The sequence below is a fragment of the Lemur catta genome, chromosome 9, assembly GCF_020740605.2.
Source record: "Lemur catta isolate mLemCat1 chromosome 9, mLemCat1.pri, whole genome shotgun sequence".
In the NCBI taxonomy this organism is placed as follows: Eukaryota; Metazoa; Chordata; class Mammalia; order Primates; family Lemuridae; genus Lemur; species Lemur catta.
Window position 1 is genome coordinate 99,474,464 of NC_059136.1, and position 17,188 is coordinate 99,491,651.

General features: G+C 37.8%; 1 protein-coding gene across 2 annotated transcripts in view; it reads right to left on the bottom strand.

The window, feature by feature from the left end:
* SNTG1 (syntrophin gamma 1) overlaps positions 1-11,291 on the bottom strand; it is a 599,834-nt gene extending 588,543 nt beyond the window's left edge. Inside the window, exons 1-2 of one of the 2 annotated variants that reach the window (XM_045560546.1) lie at positions 11,011-11,291; positions 671-744 (exon numbers count right to left, since the gene is read on the bottom strand). The gene's annotated coding sequence lies outside the window, so the exon portion shown is untranslated. Of the gene's footprint in view, positions 1-670; positions 748-11,010 lie in introns of those variants that run through there. The other variant, XM_045560545.1, reaches the window with a different exon arrangement.
* Positions 11,292-17,188: the final 5,897 nt, after the last annotated feature.

Sequence of the window (17,188 nt, forward strand, 5' to 3'; positions counted from 1 at the left end):
ACTTCAATCCTAAGCTTTGGCAGCCAGGTTCTGCACCTTCTAATGAATACTTTTCCTTCTGAAAGTATTGCTTGTTCTAGCACAAGGTCAGAAACCACATTGATCTTCTATCTGCACCATGCATGCTGACTCTCTCTTTCTGAAGGTGTTTTACTAATTTCTTACTTATTCACACCTTGCTCTGAGCAAACAAAAGAGAACATGACAGTTACCTGGTCACTTTGCCAGGTTCCCCCGCGGGTTGTAGCACACCTGCCCTGTCCAGGACTCCACATGCACTGGAGTGCATGACTCCAGTTGTCATTTTGATGAGAGGTCACTAACCCCTTACTAACAAAGGAGGTTTTTGAAAAACCAAATGATATTTCTCATTCCAATGAACAGTGCTTATGAAAGGAACAACATAAATTCAGTGTGGTTGTTTAAACAGATATTGTGGAAAGATACATCCAAATGCTGTCTAACCAGGACTAAACACTGGAGTATGTTCTGATTGTTGCTACGCTTTCCATAATAAGCTATTTTTAACAATTGCCATTTTTATGGAACAGAGAAAGGCATTTCAGAAGGTTTAATATCAAAGAAGACAATTATCTCATAGGAATGTAGAGAAATGATTATTTTTGCATTAATTTACTCATGATACCTTATTGCAAAGTAATGTTCTTACTTGAATTTAGGGAGAGCAGTATTTTCCTTTGCTGGGGTCACTTCTCTGGCAATCTCCACATTCTGGAGAGCAATCTGGAGGCAGAAATAGAAGAAAACAACATAAGAAGTCCTATGAGCATTCAGAGTAGAAGCAATGAAATGTATACACTGAAATGTGTCTGCTTTATCCATGAGGAAGACATGCCTGCCATTTATACTTAAAACGTCACTTTACCACACTTCCTTGTCAATTTCTAGAAATAGCTAAAATCCCTGAAATCCTCAAGAGGGTAAATAAGATAATATTTTTCAAATAGCTAATGTGACAAGATTAAGTTCTATAGAACACACTTTGGGGAAATTGATTTTAGAGGAAGTACAAGAGGATATTTGGTAATCTGCCCAAATTTCATTTGCTAGTAGTTGGCATTTAGATCTAAACTGCCAACTTTGCAGCCTTTGGAATGAGACTCCAAGTTTAAATTAGTGATAATACTTAAAAGCATTCATTGTGAGTAATAGTCTATTGATTTGATGCCAAGGAGTGATGACTTTTTTATGAGACTTAGCTATTAACTTAGTTTTATGGCAGGGTGGGGGATTGGTCCCTTAAGAAGTAGTGTAATTCAAGGTATAAGCAACAGATTGCTAATTCTAGAGGCTAGAATGATGTTCCTGCCTTTGTCATTCAATTTTTAATGATCCCATTTATGTTACTCAACCTCTCGTGAACTCGACTGTAGTTTGAAAATGCTTTAATACCTTAATCAAATGACAGCCAGGTGAGATGTCTAGATTTAATAGAGCAGTGGTTATCAGAAGTCCCAGTGGCAGGGGGCTGGGTGCACAGGAGTTACTTGTGCAGCTTATAAAAAGATACATATCTGACTCAGGGGACACAATCTGATTCTGAATCTGATTCATATTTGTACAGAGGCCTGTAAATATGCATTTTGTAAGAAGTCTCCCCCAAATCTGAAGCATAGCCACGTTGGAAACCCTGAACTAGAATGAAACCTTGTGAGAGGGAAAGAATAATTCTTGTGTGACCCCAGACCTCCACTCCGTGGCACGTCCTTTGACTGTGGACTGAGCTTGTGACCATGGCAGGTTTCACTCTTGTAATGAGGTTCCATTAGATGACAAAGTAAAGAGGTATTGCAGCCGTGCTCTCCCAAGTCAGTTAACTTTGAGTTAATCGATTTGAAGGAGCTTATCCTGGGTGGCCAGACTTGGTCGCTTGGGAACTCTGGCAAAGGGGCAGAGTTCAGACTGGGACAGATTCTCTTGCAGACTGGCGGAGGTGAGCTGCCATGTTGGGAGAGGGCCACATGCCAACTAGGAGTCCAGAGCAACCGCTGGCCAGCACACAACAAGAGAGTGAGGACCTCAGTCCTGCAGAAATGAAGGACTGAATTCTACCAACAACCTTCACAGGCTTGGGAAAAGCCCCAAGCTCCAGATGCAAAGGAGCCTGGCCAGTGCCATGATCCCAGCCTTGTGAGACCCTGAGCATAGAACCAACCCACTACCGACCCAGGGGAACAGAGAAAACAAATGAGTGCTGTTTTAAACCAATAAATTCATGGCATTTTTTAATGCAGCCATAGATAACCAATATTAGACAAGACTTATGTCTCACTCTAACTGTATCCCAACACCCCAGCACAACGCATGGCATATGCTACGTGTGTGATTCACTTTTCTTTTTTCATTAATAAATTATAATTTAAAGAATTCAGAATTATGTATCATGTCAAAATAATATTAATTGCACTGACATCGTCATCCCTTCAAATTGAAGTTTTTTGCAGGTTGTTTCCTTAGTTATATAACATAAACCAATAATTTTAGCCTCATCCCATTTTCTCTATTTATTTTTTCTATGTATGCATTTTATAAGTTTTATTTCTGAAATGTTGATTGTAAATATACATTAAAGCTCTCCATAAAAGAATGTGTCTTTGTTCTACAGGACCAATGTCAAGATGTGGAAATAGAACTTTCCTTAAAGAGCAGCATGCCATCCCCACTGAGGCTGGTCTGTACCTGGTTGCTGTGGGAACAGAAGTGAGGGGGTATTAGAACTAGATCACAGCAGCCAAAGTGACCACGCTCACAGCTTCCAGTGCAAACAGTACCACGTATGAAGAGCAGAGAAGGGAAAGGAAATTCAAGGGCTCAGTGTCTCAGCTACGTCTCCTGGTCACATATTTACCAGCCTCAAGTCCGCAACGACCCATTTATTTTTACTGTGGAACAATTGCTGGGACCTAGGCAAAGAATTGAGCGTAGCGCTGTGAGGGAAACAAACCAAATAAAAACTACAGACCAAAGTAACAGACAGTCCAAAGGAGACTCGCTATAGCTAACGAAGTAAATCAAAACCCAAGGAAGGTGGGTGGAGGATCCACTGCTTAACAGGGAAATAGAAGAAAGGAGGGAGTTCAAGTTTCTACCTGGCCAGGGTATCCGAAGCAGGACAGAAATCCTGGCTGTTACCACCACGTGCCTCACTGGTCGGTAGTCTTCTCTCTCCCTTCCTGAGTCTCTACACATTTGTCTAGACATGATACCCAAGACTTTAATTTGCACTCAAGTGGGAGAAAGAGGCAGAACTGCTCCTACTTGAGTTTGCTCAGAACCAGAAGTCAGTTTCCATTTTCGATATATGAATTTAACTGGAAAATTTAAATGTGAAATTTAAGAGTATACATATGACTTTTTAAAATACGTTCCTGACTTTAGCTATTCAGGATGTGTCTTTTAATAGGGATACAGCCATACTATCTGTGTGCTTTTCATGAAATCAATTATTCACTGAAAATCCTAAAACACAAATATCACTAAGGAAAACAAATTCAACCTAAATGATAGCTATGAAAATGTTAAAGAAAGAAAATGAAATCAATAAAATGTAAAGTATTTTGGAACACTCCTCATCTGCATAAAAATTTAAAACAATCACTCGGCCTGGCATATTATTTAATGCGCTAAGCCTTCCTCGGAGTCCTACTTGGGTTTCATTACAGACTTTGCAAGACAAAATCAACATGATTCTTCTGGAGAGCAAATTTTGATGTGTTTTCAGAACCAATTTTTTTTTCCTATTTTATGAACAATATGCGTTTCACAAGTCAGAGCTCTGTATAAATAGAATGTCACTACTTCAAAAATGCCATCGGGTTGGACATTACAAAAAGAAGAAACAAGCTCTTATACAATTGATGTCAGGAGGACTTCACTACACTTTCTCCTTACCAAACCAACTCCAGCACCCTGTTAGAGTTAACAAAGATACTTTTGTGTCCTCAAAACATCAGAGTCTTTTGTTACAGAATAAAATGTCTTCTAGCAGAATTTCAACCTCAAATGAAACGTACTGTCAGCGGCTGTGAACGTTCATACTGCAGCGTGCTAGAATCGCGGGGGTCGGGATCGGTTAGCAAGGGGAAGGCTGGGCGCAAAAATTCCGTGTTGCCTGAGCAAAGTAGGAATATTAGTAGTACTACTTTAAAAGTCTTCTCTTTAAGAATATTAAAAAATTAATTAACTATTCTATAATATTTATAGAAGAATAATAGGTTGTTCAATAATATTTTATTGACTATCTTTCATTTCAGACTGTGTTTTGTCAGATTACTGTGCCGTGGCAGTGAGCTGGTTTGTCAGAGCCAGCTCAGGGTGACAGGGACAGACAGATCCAGGGAGAAGTCACAGTGTTCAAAACCACTGTAGAGACTGTAGGAACAATCACAATTCTTAAGTCTCCCGGAAAGAGTGTCTAGCGCTGTCACCTGCTGGGCTTGGCCGGCGGTGCGCAGCCCGGAGAAAGTCCTGTCCCAGACGGCCCTCCGGAGCGTGCACAGCTCCATCCACCTCCCTCAGCGCGGCTGTTCTCGGGAACTGGCCTGAAATAGCCTGCGGGGGGAGGAAGCGCGGCGGAGGGAGGCCAGCTGTCCCATCTGAGGCCGCGCACGTTTGAGAGCTTAGTTGAGATCGGCGGACGCTTACCGGACCCATGCCAACCACTGAAGCAGGCCAGGGTGAAGATGAGAGCCTCTCAGCTGGCCCACAGACTGCGGAGCAATGATAACTATTTATTATTCAGTTACTCAAATTTAGGGCAGTTTTGCTATACAGTGAACACAAAATGATACAGCCATAGAACTGGGATAATTATGGGTGTCATTGCATAATTGAAAGACAAGGTCATGAATCTCGTATTTGTCTAAGTCATTTACATTGAAATTCTTAAGTAATTATTATACATAGATCCGCTTTTTATGTTCAAACAACGGGGTTTGTGGATGTACGGAGGTGCCAGGCTGTGAAGTACTGGGTGTTCTTCTGACTCATACTCTATCAGTGTCATGACAAGATAAACTTTTACACAATTACGGCAAAAATCAAAAGTAGTGGTCAATGTCCTCTAGAGCCACATCGATTCATCTTGTAATCCCTGGAACTAATGCAGCACCTTGGATTACTCGAGGTCAGGAGTTCAAGACCAGCTTGAGCAAGAGCGAGACCCCGTCTCTAGTAAAAATAGAAAGAAATGATCTTGACAGCTAAAAATATACAGAAAAAATTAGCTGGGCGTGGTGGCGCATGCCTGTAGTCCCAACTACTTGGGAGGCTGAGGCAGAAAGATTGCTTGAGCCCAGGAGATTGCTGTGAGCTAGGCTGACACCAGGCACTCCAGCCTGGGTAACAGAGTGAGACTCCGTCTCAAAAAAAAAAAAAGAAAAAGAAAAAGAAAGAAAGAAAGAAAAAATGGCATATCTCAAATCAATGATCTAAGTTCCTACCTCAAGAAACTAGAAAAATAAGTATTAATAAATAAACTTAAGTAAAACATAATGAAAGAAAAGACAAAAACAGGTAAATGAAATTGAAAACAACAAAACTATAGAGAAAATTAGTAAGGCAAAAAAATTGGTTCTTATTAACAAAAAATCAATAATATTGCTAAACCTTTAGCCAGATGGACAAAGATAAAAAGTATGAAAACACACATCACAAATGTATAGAAGGACAAATAATATCACAACAGATCCTACAGTCATAAAAAGGATCATAAAGGAACACTTTGAAAAAGATTTCTGCTCATAAATTCAACAAATTTTAAGAAATGGACTAATTTCTTAAAAACTGCAGGCTACCAAACTCAGCTAAGAATAAGTAGATAAACCAAATATTCAATAACCATTAAATAATTTAAATTTGCAATTACAAACTCCTAAAAGGTAACCTCTAGGTTTAGATGGTTTCATTGCAGAGTTTTGTCAATTATTTAGAGAATTAACACCAATTTTACATAACCTCTTCTAAAAAATTGCAAGAAAAGGGAACATTTTCCAACTCATTTTATGAGGCCAGTATTATCTTGATGACCAAATCTCAGAAAAGCAACACCCAAAAAATGAATACTAAAGAACTATGTCGCTCATATATTTAGGAGAAAAACAAATTAGAAAACCAAATCAAACAATGTATAAAAACAATTATATGCCCCTCTAGTCCCATTATGACAAAGCAGGATTTATTCTGAGTATGAAAAGCTGGTTCAATATTTGAAAATAAATCAATTTTATCCATAAATTAACAGGCTAAAAAGAAAAAAAAAATACATGATACTATCGATAGCTGCAGAAAAAATAATTTGACAAAATTCAACACCCATTTGTAACAAAATCTCTCAACAAACTAAGAATAGAGGGAAACTTCTAAAAGTCTTCTGAAAAAATATCCCAAACTCCCAAAACAAAACAAAAAATACAGCTGAACTCAAACTTAATAGTGAAACACAGAATGCTTTCCTCCAATATTGAGAAGAATGCAGTAATGTCTACTCTTACTACACTAACTAAATATAGTAATTTAACCAGTGGAATAAGGCAAGAAGAAGAAATGAAATATAAAAAATTGGAAAGAAAGAATAAAACTGCCTCTATGTGCCGACCACATGATTGTCTATGTGGAGAATCTCAGGGAATATATAAAAAGTAAAGTAAAAACTACAACTAATAAGTGAGTTTAATAAACTCAGAAGATACATGGTAGATACAAAAAGTAAATGCATTTCTATACACTAACATCAAACAAGCAGAATAAAACACTATTTACTATCACCCCAAAATAAAATAAATATTTAGATATAAAAAAACAAATATGTACAGGACCTGCAGGACTAACATAAATGGAGGATATGCTGTGTTTATTGATTAGTAGACTCAACATAGTAAAAATGTCAGTTCTCCCCAAACTAATCCACAGGCTTAATGAAATTCCTGTCAAAATCTTAGTGAGGCATTCGGTAGGTACAGATAAGATTTCCTAAAATTTATTTGGAAATGAAAGGCTCTAGAATGGCAAAAACATTTTTGATAAAGAAGAACAGAATGGGAAGATCACTCTGTTTTATGACTTACTATCTATCTATAGTAATCGAGACAGTTTGGTATCGGAGGAGTCAACACATAGGTCAATAGGACAGAACAAAGAACCCATCCATAAACTTATACAAATATATCCAATTACTTGTTGAAAAAATAGCCTTTTTAACAAATGGATATCGATAGTCAAAAAAAAAAAAAGAAAGAAAACTTGGTGTAAAACTCACACATTAAAAATTACTCAAAATGAATCACAGACATTAATATAAAAATTTAAATTATAGCACCTTTATGAAAATGGCACAGGAGAACTTCAGAATCAATAATTACGCAAATAGTTATTAGATTTGACAACAAAACCATGATCCACAAAATAAAAAACTGATAACGTAGATCTCATCAAAATAAATAACTTTTGCACAGCCAAAGACCCTATTAATATGGTTAAAAACCTGATTACACACTGTGAAAAATATTTCCAAATTGCATAGCTGAAAATGGACTTCTATCTATAATACATAAATTTAAACAATCTCAAAATTCAACATTACACAACATAAAAAACTCTAACAATCCAATTAGAAAATGGGCAAAAAACATAAACAGACATTTCACTCAAGAAATTATGCAGATGGAAACTAAATACATGAAGAGATGTACAATATCATTAACTATCAGAGTAATGCCAATTAAATCCACAATGATATATCACTGCACACCTATTAGGATGGCTGAGGGAAAATGCTGACAAGGATTTGGAAAAGCTGGGTGATTTACATTGCTGGAATGTACAATGATACAACTACTCTGGAAAATAATTCAGCAGTTTCTTTTAAAACTAAAAGTAGACTTACAATGTGACCTAGCAATTGAACTCCTGGGCACTTACCCACAGAAATGAAAACTTATTTTCACTCAGATACTTGTACCAGAATGTTTGTAGCAGCTTTATTTGTGATAGACCACATTGGAAACAACCAAAATATTCTTCAGCGGGTGAATGGTTAAATTTGTGATACATCTATGCCATGGAATATACTCAGCAGTAAGAAAGAACAAGGTCTTTGATACACATAGCAACTTGAGTGAACCTCAAGGGAATTACTCTGAGTGTAAAATGCCAGTCTCAAAGCACACACGGAATATGATTTCATTTGTGTAACATTCACGAAGTAGCACAGTCATAGAATTGGAGAGATCAGCGGCTGCAAGGGGTGAGGGATGGGCTGAAGGGATGGGAGTATGGACCTAAATGGGTATAAAGATGGAGTCTTTTCCTCATGGCACAGTTAATTGTCTTGGTTGTGGTGGAAGTTACACAAAGATACACATGTGATAAAATACACACACAAAACACACAAATGTTAAATTTGGATAAAGCTGAGTGAGGAGTATACAGGATCTCCTTGTACATTTTTTTGCAATTTCCTGAAAATTATGACTATTCAAAATTTTAAAAGTTTTTTAAAAAGCAAAGGAGTGAAGAATACAAAATTCAGTTAGTGTTATCTATTAAAGAAAGATAGAACGGGATACAAGAGTGGTGAAAAGCTATTTGCATTACCAGTCTTCATGTTCCATTTCTTAAATTGGGTAGTAGATTCACAGATTTTATCATAGCAATATGTTTATAACAAATATATATACACATGCATACATATATATATGCACAAATATTTTACTTACGTTTTTGTCTATGTCAACTATTATATTAAAATAATTTAAACATAAGACAAAATGATATGAATGCATTTTACGCTTTATTCTCTGTGTGTTTGTGTGCGTATTTCTTCAAATTGAAGGTACATATTTTTCCTCCTTTACTGTTACAGAAAGGACCAAGTTATTCCTTAAAAGGCAAAAACATAAGGAATGCAATTCCCTAGTCTTAATAGTAAATCTACAATTTTGTAGTTGTATTTACATTTAATTGTCTTTATGTTAACAATGTAAAATGGTGTGTGTTTGTATGAAGTATCTAGCAATAAAATTAATAGTTGGGGATTATATTTTTCCACAAATCTAACACTTTCTAAAGATGTATAGAATATTGAAGAAATTGGGAAATATTAAGCATCCTAGAAAATTGGTTAATAAATGTTTTAACTTGCTTAAGTTTTATGACACAAATTAAGAAAACAATTATTAAATTATATTTTTACATTTCAGTAAGTAGGAGAAATAAAGTATAAGAAGTAGCCACACAATATCAAATTGTACTTAAAATTTAGCTTCTTTCATTAAGTATTCATGTATTCTATGATAATACTTATCCAAAGTAATTTTTAAATAATTAGAAAAAATTATAATTGGTATATAGACTAATTAATGGCTTTCTTGATCTCTTGAAGTTAAAATATGTCTGACTGAAATAATATTACTTTCTTATGAATCAGGACTGTTATATCTGATCACTGTCCAAAGGTATCAATGTGATCTGAAAGAATGTGATATGGAAGCTTTTACATTTACAAGACTGACATAGAAAAAAATTAGTTTACAATCAGACTCTCTTGCTTAATCAATTTCAAAGATATTTTTATTTATCATAACTGGATGACTTTTACATTACAATTTGGCTTTAGCTACAATTAGCAATGCCCATTGGTTATATGACAAATATATAGAGAGACATACAGGTTGATTTTTTAGAAAATGCTAAGGTTCTCCAATACTGAGTTTTTGATACATTCTGAAATTTATAGTTGTAAATCACTGAAAAAGGAAAATAAATATGGCATGAACATACTGGAATCAATTTCCAAGCAGATAATATGCAGAGCAAGGTAGATGAGTGTCCCCGGCTGGGGATGAAAACCATCATGTAACTGTAATTGCTTCATTTAGTTAAATTAAGCTATATTAAGTCAATTGTACTCTTTCCAGATACAGAAATTCTGTCTGTAGATGAGTAAAAGGAAAATGTAGCGAACATCAGTATACAGGGCACGAAAAGACTCTTGGGTTCGTTTTGACAAGTATCCTTTTCCTGGTCTTGCTTTGAATAAATCACTACCTGCAAAAATGATATGTGTACACCCATGTGTCAGTTTGCTAACACCTCATCCCTGACACTGCACTGTGACAGAGAAAGCTAACCTTTCCACTTGGACAATTTGCTAGAACAAGGTAAATGGAAGTCCCTGGCTGGGGATGGGTACTAACTTTTAAGTTAAATTGAGTTCACTTAATTAAATTTAGCAATATTAAACCAGTTGCACTCCTTTCAGTAAACAAAGCTATACCTGTGAAGCTCATCAGAGAATAACATTGCTGTATCTTAAATAGTATAAACATTTGACACAAAGTCAAAAAATTTTTTTAAATGAAAAAAAAAAGAGATTGTTTTTCCAAGGGGAAAATAAAAAGCTTGGTTTTTATGGGTTAAAGTCACCATTTTCTTAAACCATGGCACATGTGAGATAATCTAGAAACAATTTTTAATACCTGTAAATAGGGATGACTCATTCTTTGAACAGAATTTTAGAGTAATATTCAGAAGAATGAACTTTATCTGCTGATGTTTTATAGCTATACTATTTAATATAGCCAAGGAGCATAAAAAAATTTTAGCAATAGAATTAACAGTTGGGGATTATATTTTTTTCCAAACAGCTTCCAAACTATTGACATAAGAATTGTATATTTTGAATGGTTGTCTCTACTTAAACATTCACAGCATGTTTGAGTGCCTTGTAGGGACCCTGCACTGTTCTAGATCTGTGAATGCAGCAGAGAAAGAAAACAATGATTAAACATATAAATGAAATTTATATTATGAAATATAATATGATATATGCACCAAAAATAATTGCACCCAATATCCCTTAGTGATTTAAAACATGTACATTTGTAGTTTACTTACATACCTATCTACTTTTAAATATCTTTTGATTTTGCAGAGCTAACCTTTGATTTCAGTGAGAATGTCTGATAGTTAAGGCTTTAACCTGACAAGTACCAGTAAACAGGGTTTGCCATGTCATCTGCTCTTCATGCCTGTCAATGGAGAATTACATGTTCTTTGAAAAAAAGCACTCCCTTTCAGAACTTGATACTGGAATATAACATGTTCATGTGGAAAGTTCACCCTACCACAGGTCATACCAGCCATGGCAAAACATCTGAAAAGCACAGAGTAATATTTGATTCTCCTTAACCATTAGAGGAATCCCTGTGAAAAAGCAGTTTTCTGTTCATTTTTACTTATGACCATATTTTAAGCATACTCAGTAAGCCCATGGTCCTACAGAGAACACAAAAAAATCTGTCTTTCCATCAAGGTGTCTGAGATCAATAGAAACATTAAAATGGAAGAAAAAAGGCAAGGGAAGAAGGCAAATACAAGAGGTAGATCAAACCCACAGATTTAAATCTGTCAGTACAAAGATTTTTAGTGCTAAAGGTGGCAATTGTAAAGATACAATCATCTTGAAATGGTAGGATCCGACATAAGTGACATTTTTGAATTTTTAAATTTGTCATTTTGCACTTTGATTTTTAAACTACAGTTACAACAATCTGCTATTATAAAGCAAATTAATTTTATAAGAAATCCCTGAAGAAAACCTTGTAATACTTTTTCTATAAGAAACTTGCAGTTTTAACTGGAATATCCAAATTTCAGAAAAATTATATTCTGGAATACTCGGAAGCAACATTAAAAGGGACACAGAGAAATCGTCCCATAATCAATATTCTATAGGTTATGATTAGGTAGAAATTTGTCAACATGTAAAAATAGGCAATACGGGACCTAATCTCTGCAGATAAAGGAGTTTGTCTCACCAAAGGGAGGTGGGATACCTAGCCCGGTGGGGGGCGACGCTTCCTTCCCCGTTGGCATGACCCACAGAGCGCTGAAGGTGAGGAGGGCACTAGGGGGGTGAGCGGCCAGAGCAGGCCTCTTCCGAAGAGGGTCTGGACCCGCGGGAGGAATCCCGCAGCTGGACGTGGAAGCGGGTAGTTAGCAGTTCCCTGGGAAGGGGCCGGAACAATGAATCCTCAAAGTAGCCACATTACCTGGTGTGCCATCCCTTCTATTTGTCCTGTTAGTGACGTCCCCCTAGATGTTCCGGGGTGATCTCGGCTGTGCCGTGCGTGGGTGCGAGAGGCCATCCGTGTCCCAGCGCTCCGAGGCTGCGGGGGCGTCGCTGGCGGCACGGGTGGGGTGGAGGCCGGAGCAGGCCCCGTTTAAGGTCCGATTTCGAGGGAGTGGCCGGGCAGGCGTCAGTCAGACCAGAAGGGTTTGTCTTCACAAATGTGGCCTAAACACCCCTTCCCACCGGCTTCCGACAGCAGACAGGCCTCAGAGCGAGCCCGCGGGCTGGGCAGGGGCTGGGGACGGGGCGGGGGCTCCTAGAACCAGCGGGCTGCAGGGTGTCCCCGGGCAGCCTCACGTCCCACCGCTCTGTTACCGTCCTGTCCCTGCCCGGTCATTCGCTGAGCTCCCAGGCAAAAACCAGGGTGACTAATTCTCTGACCTAACGAATCTCCCCCGGTACCTTCTTTCGTCCTCCCCATCAAGTGGTGGTCACGCCTGTCCCCGCCTGTCACTGCTGCAACTCAGTTCTACCACAGGGCGGTTTTCTCCCTCTCCCTCTCCCTTCATCCTTCCCTCCTCTTCCCTAAATTTAACTCCTCTTTCCTTCATTCTTATGAAATCGCCTAGGCCAGACTGCGGGGTCTTGAACGACTGTCCGTCCAAGACTGTGTGCTCTGTCAGCGCACAAGGGGAGCGGATCAGGTTTTTGAAAAGACAATTCCCTGTCGGTCTAATTTGTGGTCTTTCCTTTTGCCCCGTATATATAGTTGCTAGCCAGGGTCTTTGGCATCCCTCTGCTGCTGTGCATCTTCCCGTGGGAGCCCTGTCCTCCCGCACGGGCGCTCCGGGACCCGCCGCCGGCTCACCCGGCGCTCGGGGCCGTCGCGGGGCGGGGTCCCCAGGCCGGGCCGGCTCCGAACCCAGGTGCGCAGACGCAATGCGAGGCAGGGTCGCCTTTCCGGAAACGTCCTCGGAATCCGCACGCTGAAACTGCAGGCCGGCCTCGTCTGTCTTCCGACACAGCCTGCCCCTGCCGACGGGACCCGCACACTCCCGCCCTCCAGGCCGTGAGGCTGAGCTTCATGTTTGACTTCTTCCTTCACTGCAGCCCTTCACAGTCAATGGGCTACGAAGTTTTATTAAAATCTCTTCCCGGTAAAGCCCCAAGTTCGTACCATCTCTTAAGTCTTTCTACCTCCTTGGCCCACTGCTTGGGCTACTTCTTCTGTCATTCCTTGCTTAGATTTCCATAATCATGGGGATGCTGATCACATGGTGTCCTGCGCAAACACCTTGATTTGACCTATGCCCTGCTGCTGACGTCATCTTTCTGAGTGACAAATATTAAGCTTTCAAAATACAAATAATTGATCATCTGACTCTCCAGCTTCAAGTTCTTTCATGGACTGCCTTCATCTTCTGGGCACAATAAATGTCACCCAAAATAATATTCATTGTCTCTAATGATCTTTCTACAAGCCTCGAGTTTACCTCTTACCTCCTCAGTTTCGCTGCTCTGAAGTCATCGCCACTCTCGAAACGTGAAGTCCTCCCTTCGCTCCAGTGGTGCCTCTCACTGGAGACTGCGTCTGTCTGAACTCTTTCCCTGCACCCCTCAGCCTCTCACTCTTCTACCAGGCTTGCACCCAGTTGTTTTCCAAAACCCGTAGCAGAAGCATTCACTCTAGTCTGTCCGCTGCCCAAGGTCTACTCTCCCAAGGAAGCACTACAGCTGCCCTGTGCTTCTTTAAGAGCCCAGTGGGTATCAAAGAGGCTAATATGTGTGGAAGCACGATGTCAACTTCAGAATGCATAAGATATATTACAAAGCAATTACAAACGCACGTATTATCTCTTAGGGAGACGTCATACATTATTATTCAGAGAGATCACAAACCACCCATTTTGTTATTCAGGGAAATTTAATAATATACTTGTTATTTTATTTACATTTCATTTACCATGAAATGTAAGACTCAAACAGCCCCCTAGTCTGCAATATAAAGTCAAAACACAAAAGGGGAAAGCATATCAGAGTCTCTAAGTGACGACGCCAATCTTAAGCAATCTCTATGACCCTTTAAAATACTAAAGGTTTTCTTCTTGGAAAAAGAGGGTTGTTTCAAAACAACAGCATTTTCCCTTTGAAATTCATCTCAAAAGTCAACAAGAGATTAACAGTTTATCATTAGAATATTGTTTATATCATTTCTTTCACAGAAAAATTTCAGATACTATTGAAAGTCAATTTACTGTAACAACATTTACGTGTCAGAAATTGAATTAATACCATAAGGCACCAGCTGAGCATTGTCTAGAAACAGTTCTTCCAACCCTAAGGATTAGTAAATTTTTCTCAAAAGAATTGATGAAGACTGCGCAGAAAATTAAGTACAATGCCCAAGAGCATGTCTTCCTTTTATTAGAAAACCAGCAAAAACATTGTTCAATATGTTGTCCTGCATAAATGTCAAACATGTAGAGTTCAGTACTTTTTTCTTGTGAATTAAAATTGTTCCCAGCTGATTTCTCATTTTAATTTTTTTAAGTAAGTGTGTATTTTAGATAACTGGCCATATTTTTTGGTAGGAAAAGAAGCTGCAGGTAGATTACAAAAAAAAACTTGGTTTAGTATCTTGGTCTACCTTATTGATACTTCAGATCAAGATAATTAAGGTCTTTGAACCGTGATTTTCTCTCCTATATCATAGAACTAGTAAGACCAATGGGGCCAGATGAATTTGAGGGTAGGTAGAATGAGAAAATGTCTGTGAGCGTGCCATAGAAACACAAGGCTCCTCTACTGAATAAAAATCTCTGATAGAGTTAAATATTCAAGTGCACACAGAAGGCTTTTAGTTTCACAGAAATTTCAAAACAATGAAAACTATTTTAGTCCCTTTTTTGATATATGTATTAAATAATGAAAATAAACATAAACTAATGACATACATTTTCTTTTTTTGTTCAACCAAACCCTCATTGAGGTCCCAATAAAGAGATTTAAAAAACACAAATTAAAAATTACAAATAATAGGAGAAGACACAACAAAGTTGTGAAAGTTTGGAATCAGATGGGTGATGAGCAGCTTGTTTAGAAAGCCAAAGAATGCTCAAACCTGTCCGAAGTCAGCAGTTGGCAAACAACAGAAATAAGACAATTTATGTTGCAGAATTCCAGTAAAGCTAAGAAATGTTGAAAGTAGATAAGTCTGAAAGTATTGTCGTAGTGGGACTAAGAAGACCGGCTTATAGCATACCTAAAGAATTCAGTGACAAAATCTTAGAACGTAACTGTAAAAAAATTCAACTGAAAAAGAAATATTGAAAACAGTCAAAAATCCTCTACATGTCAATAAGAAAAATGTCAAATAACCCAATATAAAAATGAACCCAAGATAGGAACAAGCATTTTAGAGGAGAGGAAGCCCAAACAGCCAGTAATCACATCAAAACCACTCACGCTCACTGGCAATCAGGCAAAGGCAAATGCAGCTTACCACACAGGATTCACGCCATCAAATTAGGGAAAGATCCAGATGATAAATGTCTGTGACTAAGAGGAGCAACCAGTTTTTACCCTCTAGTGGGACTACAAATTGGCAAAATTCCTACAGAAAATGGTCTGGTGTTATTTATTAAAATTAAAGGTGTCCATGTCCAAAGTCCCAGCAATTCTATTACCAGATATATACCCATAAAGACAAAACAAAACAAAACAAAAAAAAACAAAAACCTCCTGCACATGTGCACCATACCAGAACATTTGTTCACCAGAGTGAAAAACTGAATAAATAAAAAGTTAAGTCTATGAAAGAAAGAATAGAAAACCAAATTGTGCAATGTTACTGCAATAGAAGGTTGGTTACAGTAGTGAAAATTAAAGAACTCTAGCTACATAAATTGACATGGATAACTAGGAAAATGTCCTGAGGTATTAAATAATTACATGGTTGAAAAATTAGCAAACTTTTGACTTCCTATTTTACATTTTTAAATATTCTATTAACCTGGCTAAATAGAAGTACTTTTCATGCTCTGTTATCCCAGGAATCAGAGGAATTGCACCCGCTGAGTACTGTCAGTTACTGGGGATTCTGCCTGCTGCTCTCTGGCTCTGTTCCCCACCACTTCACATGCTTAGAATTTGTTGAGGACCCACCCAAGAAGCTATTTTGTACGTGGATGCAGTCTGTTTTTTTTTTTCTTTAGAGACATGCTAAAAATAAGATTACATATGTGAGAAATAAATAGATTTCATATAAATTGAAGAATTTCCATCTTTTCTAAAATTGTAGCCATGTGACATTAAAATATCAAATTACCCTTGGATGTCATGCTTCCACCATGATCTGAACATGAGAATGGGAAGAGAACTATTTACTCCGTAATAGAAGTGATCATCCCAAAGTGCACATCTTGATGTCCAAAATGGACCTGTCTCCCAAGCTGAGGTGAGCATGGAATTTGCCCCCCAAACCAGGTCACCTGTGACAGAGATGGAAGGAGCTATTAATAATTTGCCAATACAGCAGGAACAACCCAGGGATGTACAGGGGGAAAGGGAACATCTATTTAACTTACTCAAAACTGACAACCACTTTTTGGTTTTGGCTGTCAATGAACATGTCTGTAGAAATTTTTGAAAAAAGTTTATTTTTGTCTATCTTTGGTAACCACCCAGTCTCAATTCTGTCAGTGTGTTTATTTTCATTTATATGGATGTTCAAGATAGGCAAGGCAGCAGTGCTGTACACTCAGCACCAGTAGCTATCTCAGGGAGGTACAGATTGTCCTGTTTCCTTTGCTGAATTTTTGAATTTTGCTTTCTTTTTATTATTTATAATAAAAACTCCTAAATATCAATTTTTCAGCATCAGATAACACCCTATCTGCAAGCTCTGAAAAATTTCATAATTCAATGTTTATTGTAAAAGCTTTAGCTGATCTAATATTTAAACCTCCTCCTTTTTTCATAAGAAAATAATAATGATGGAAAGGGTAAGTTCTTAATTGCATGGTATGTTGGATAATATATATTTTGTGTATACTAATGTACATTTCTATTATCAGATTTACCTTATAAAATTATCAA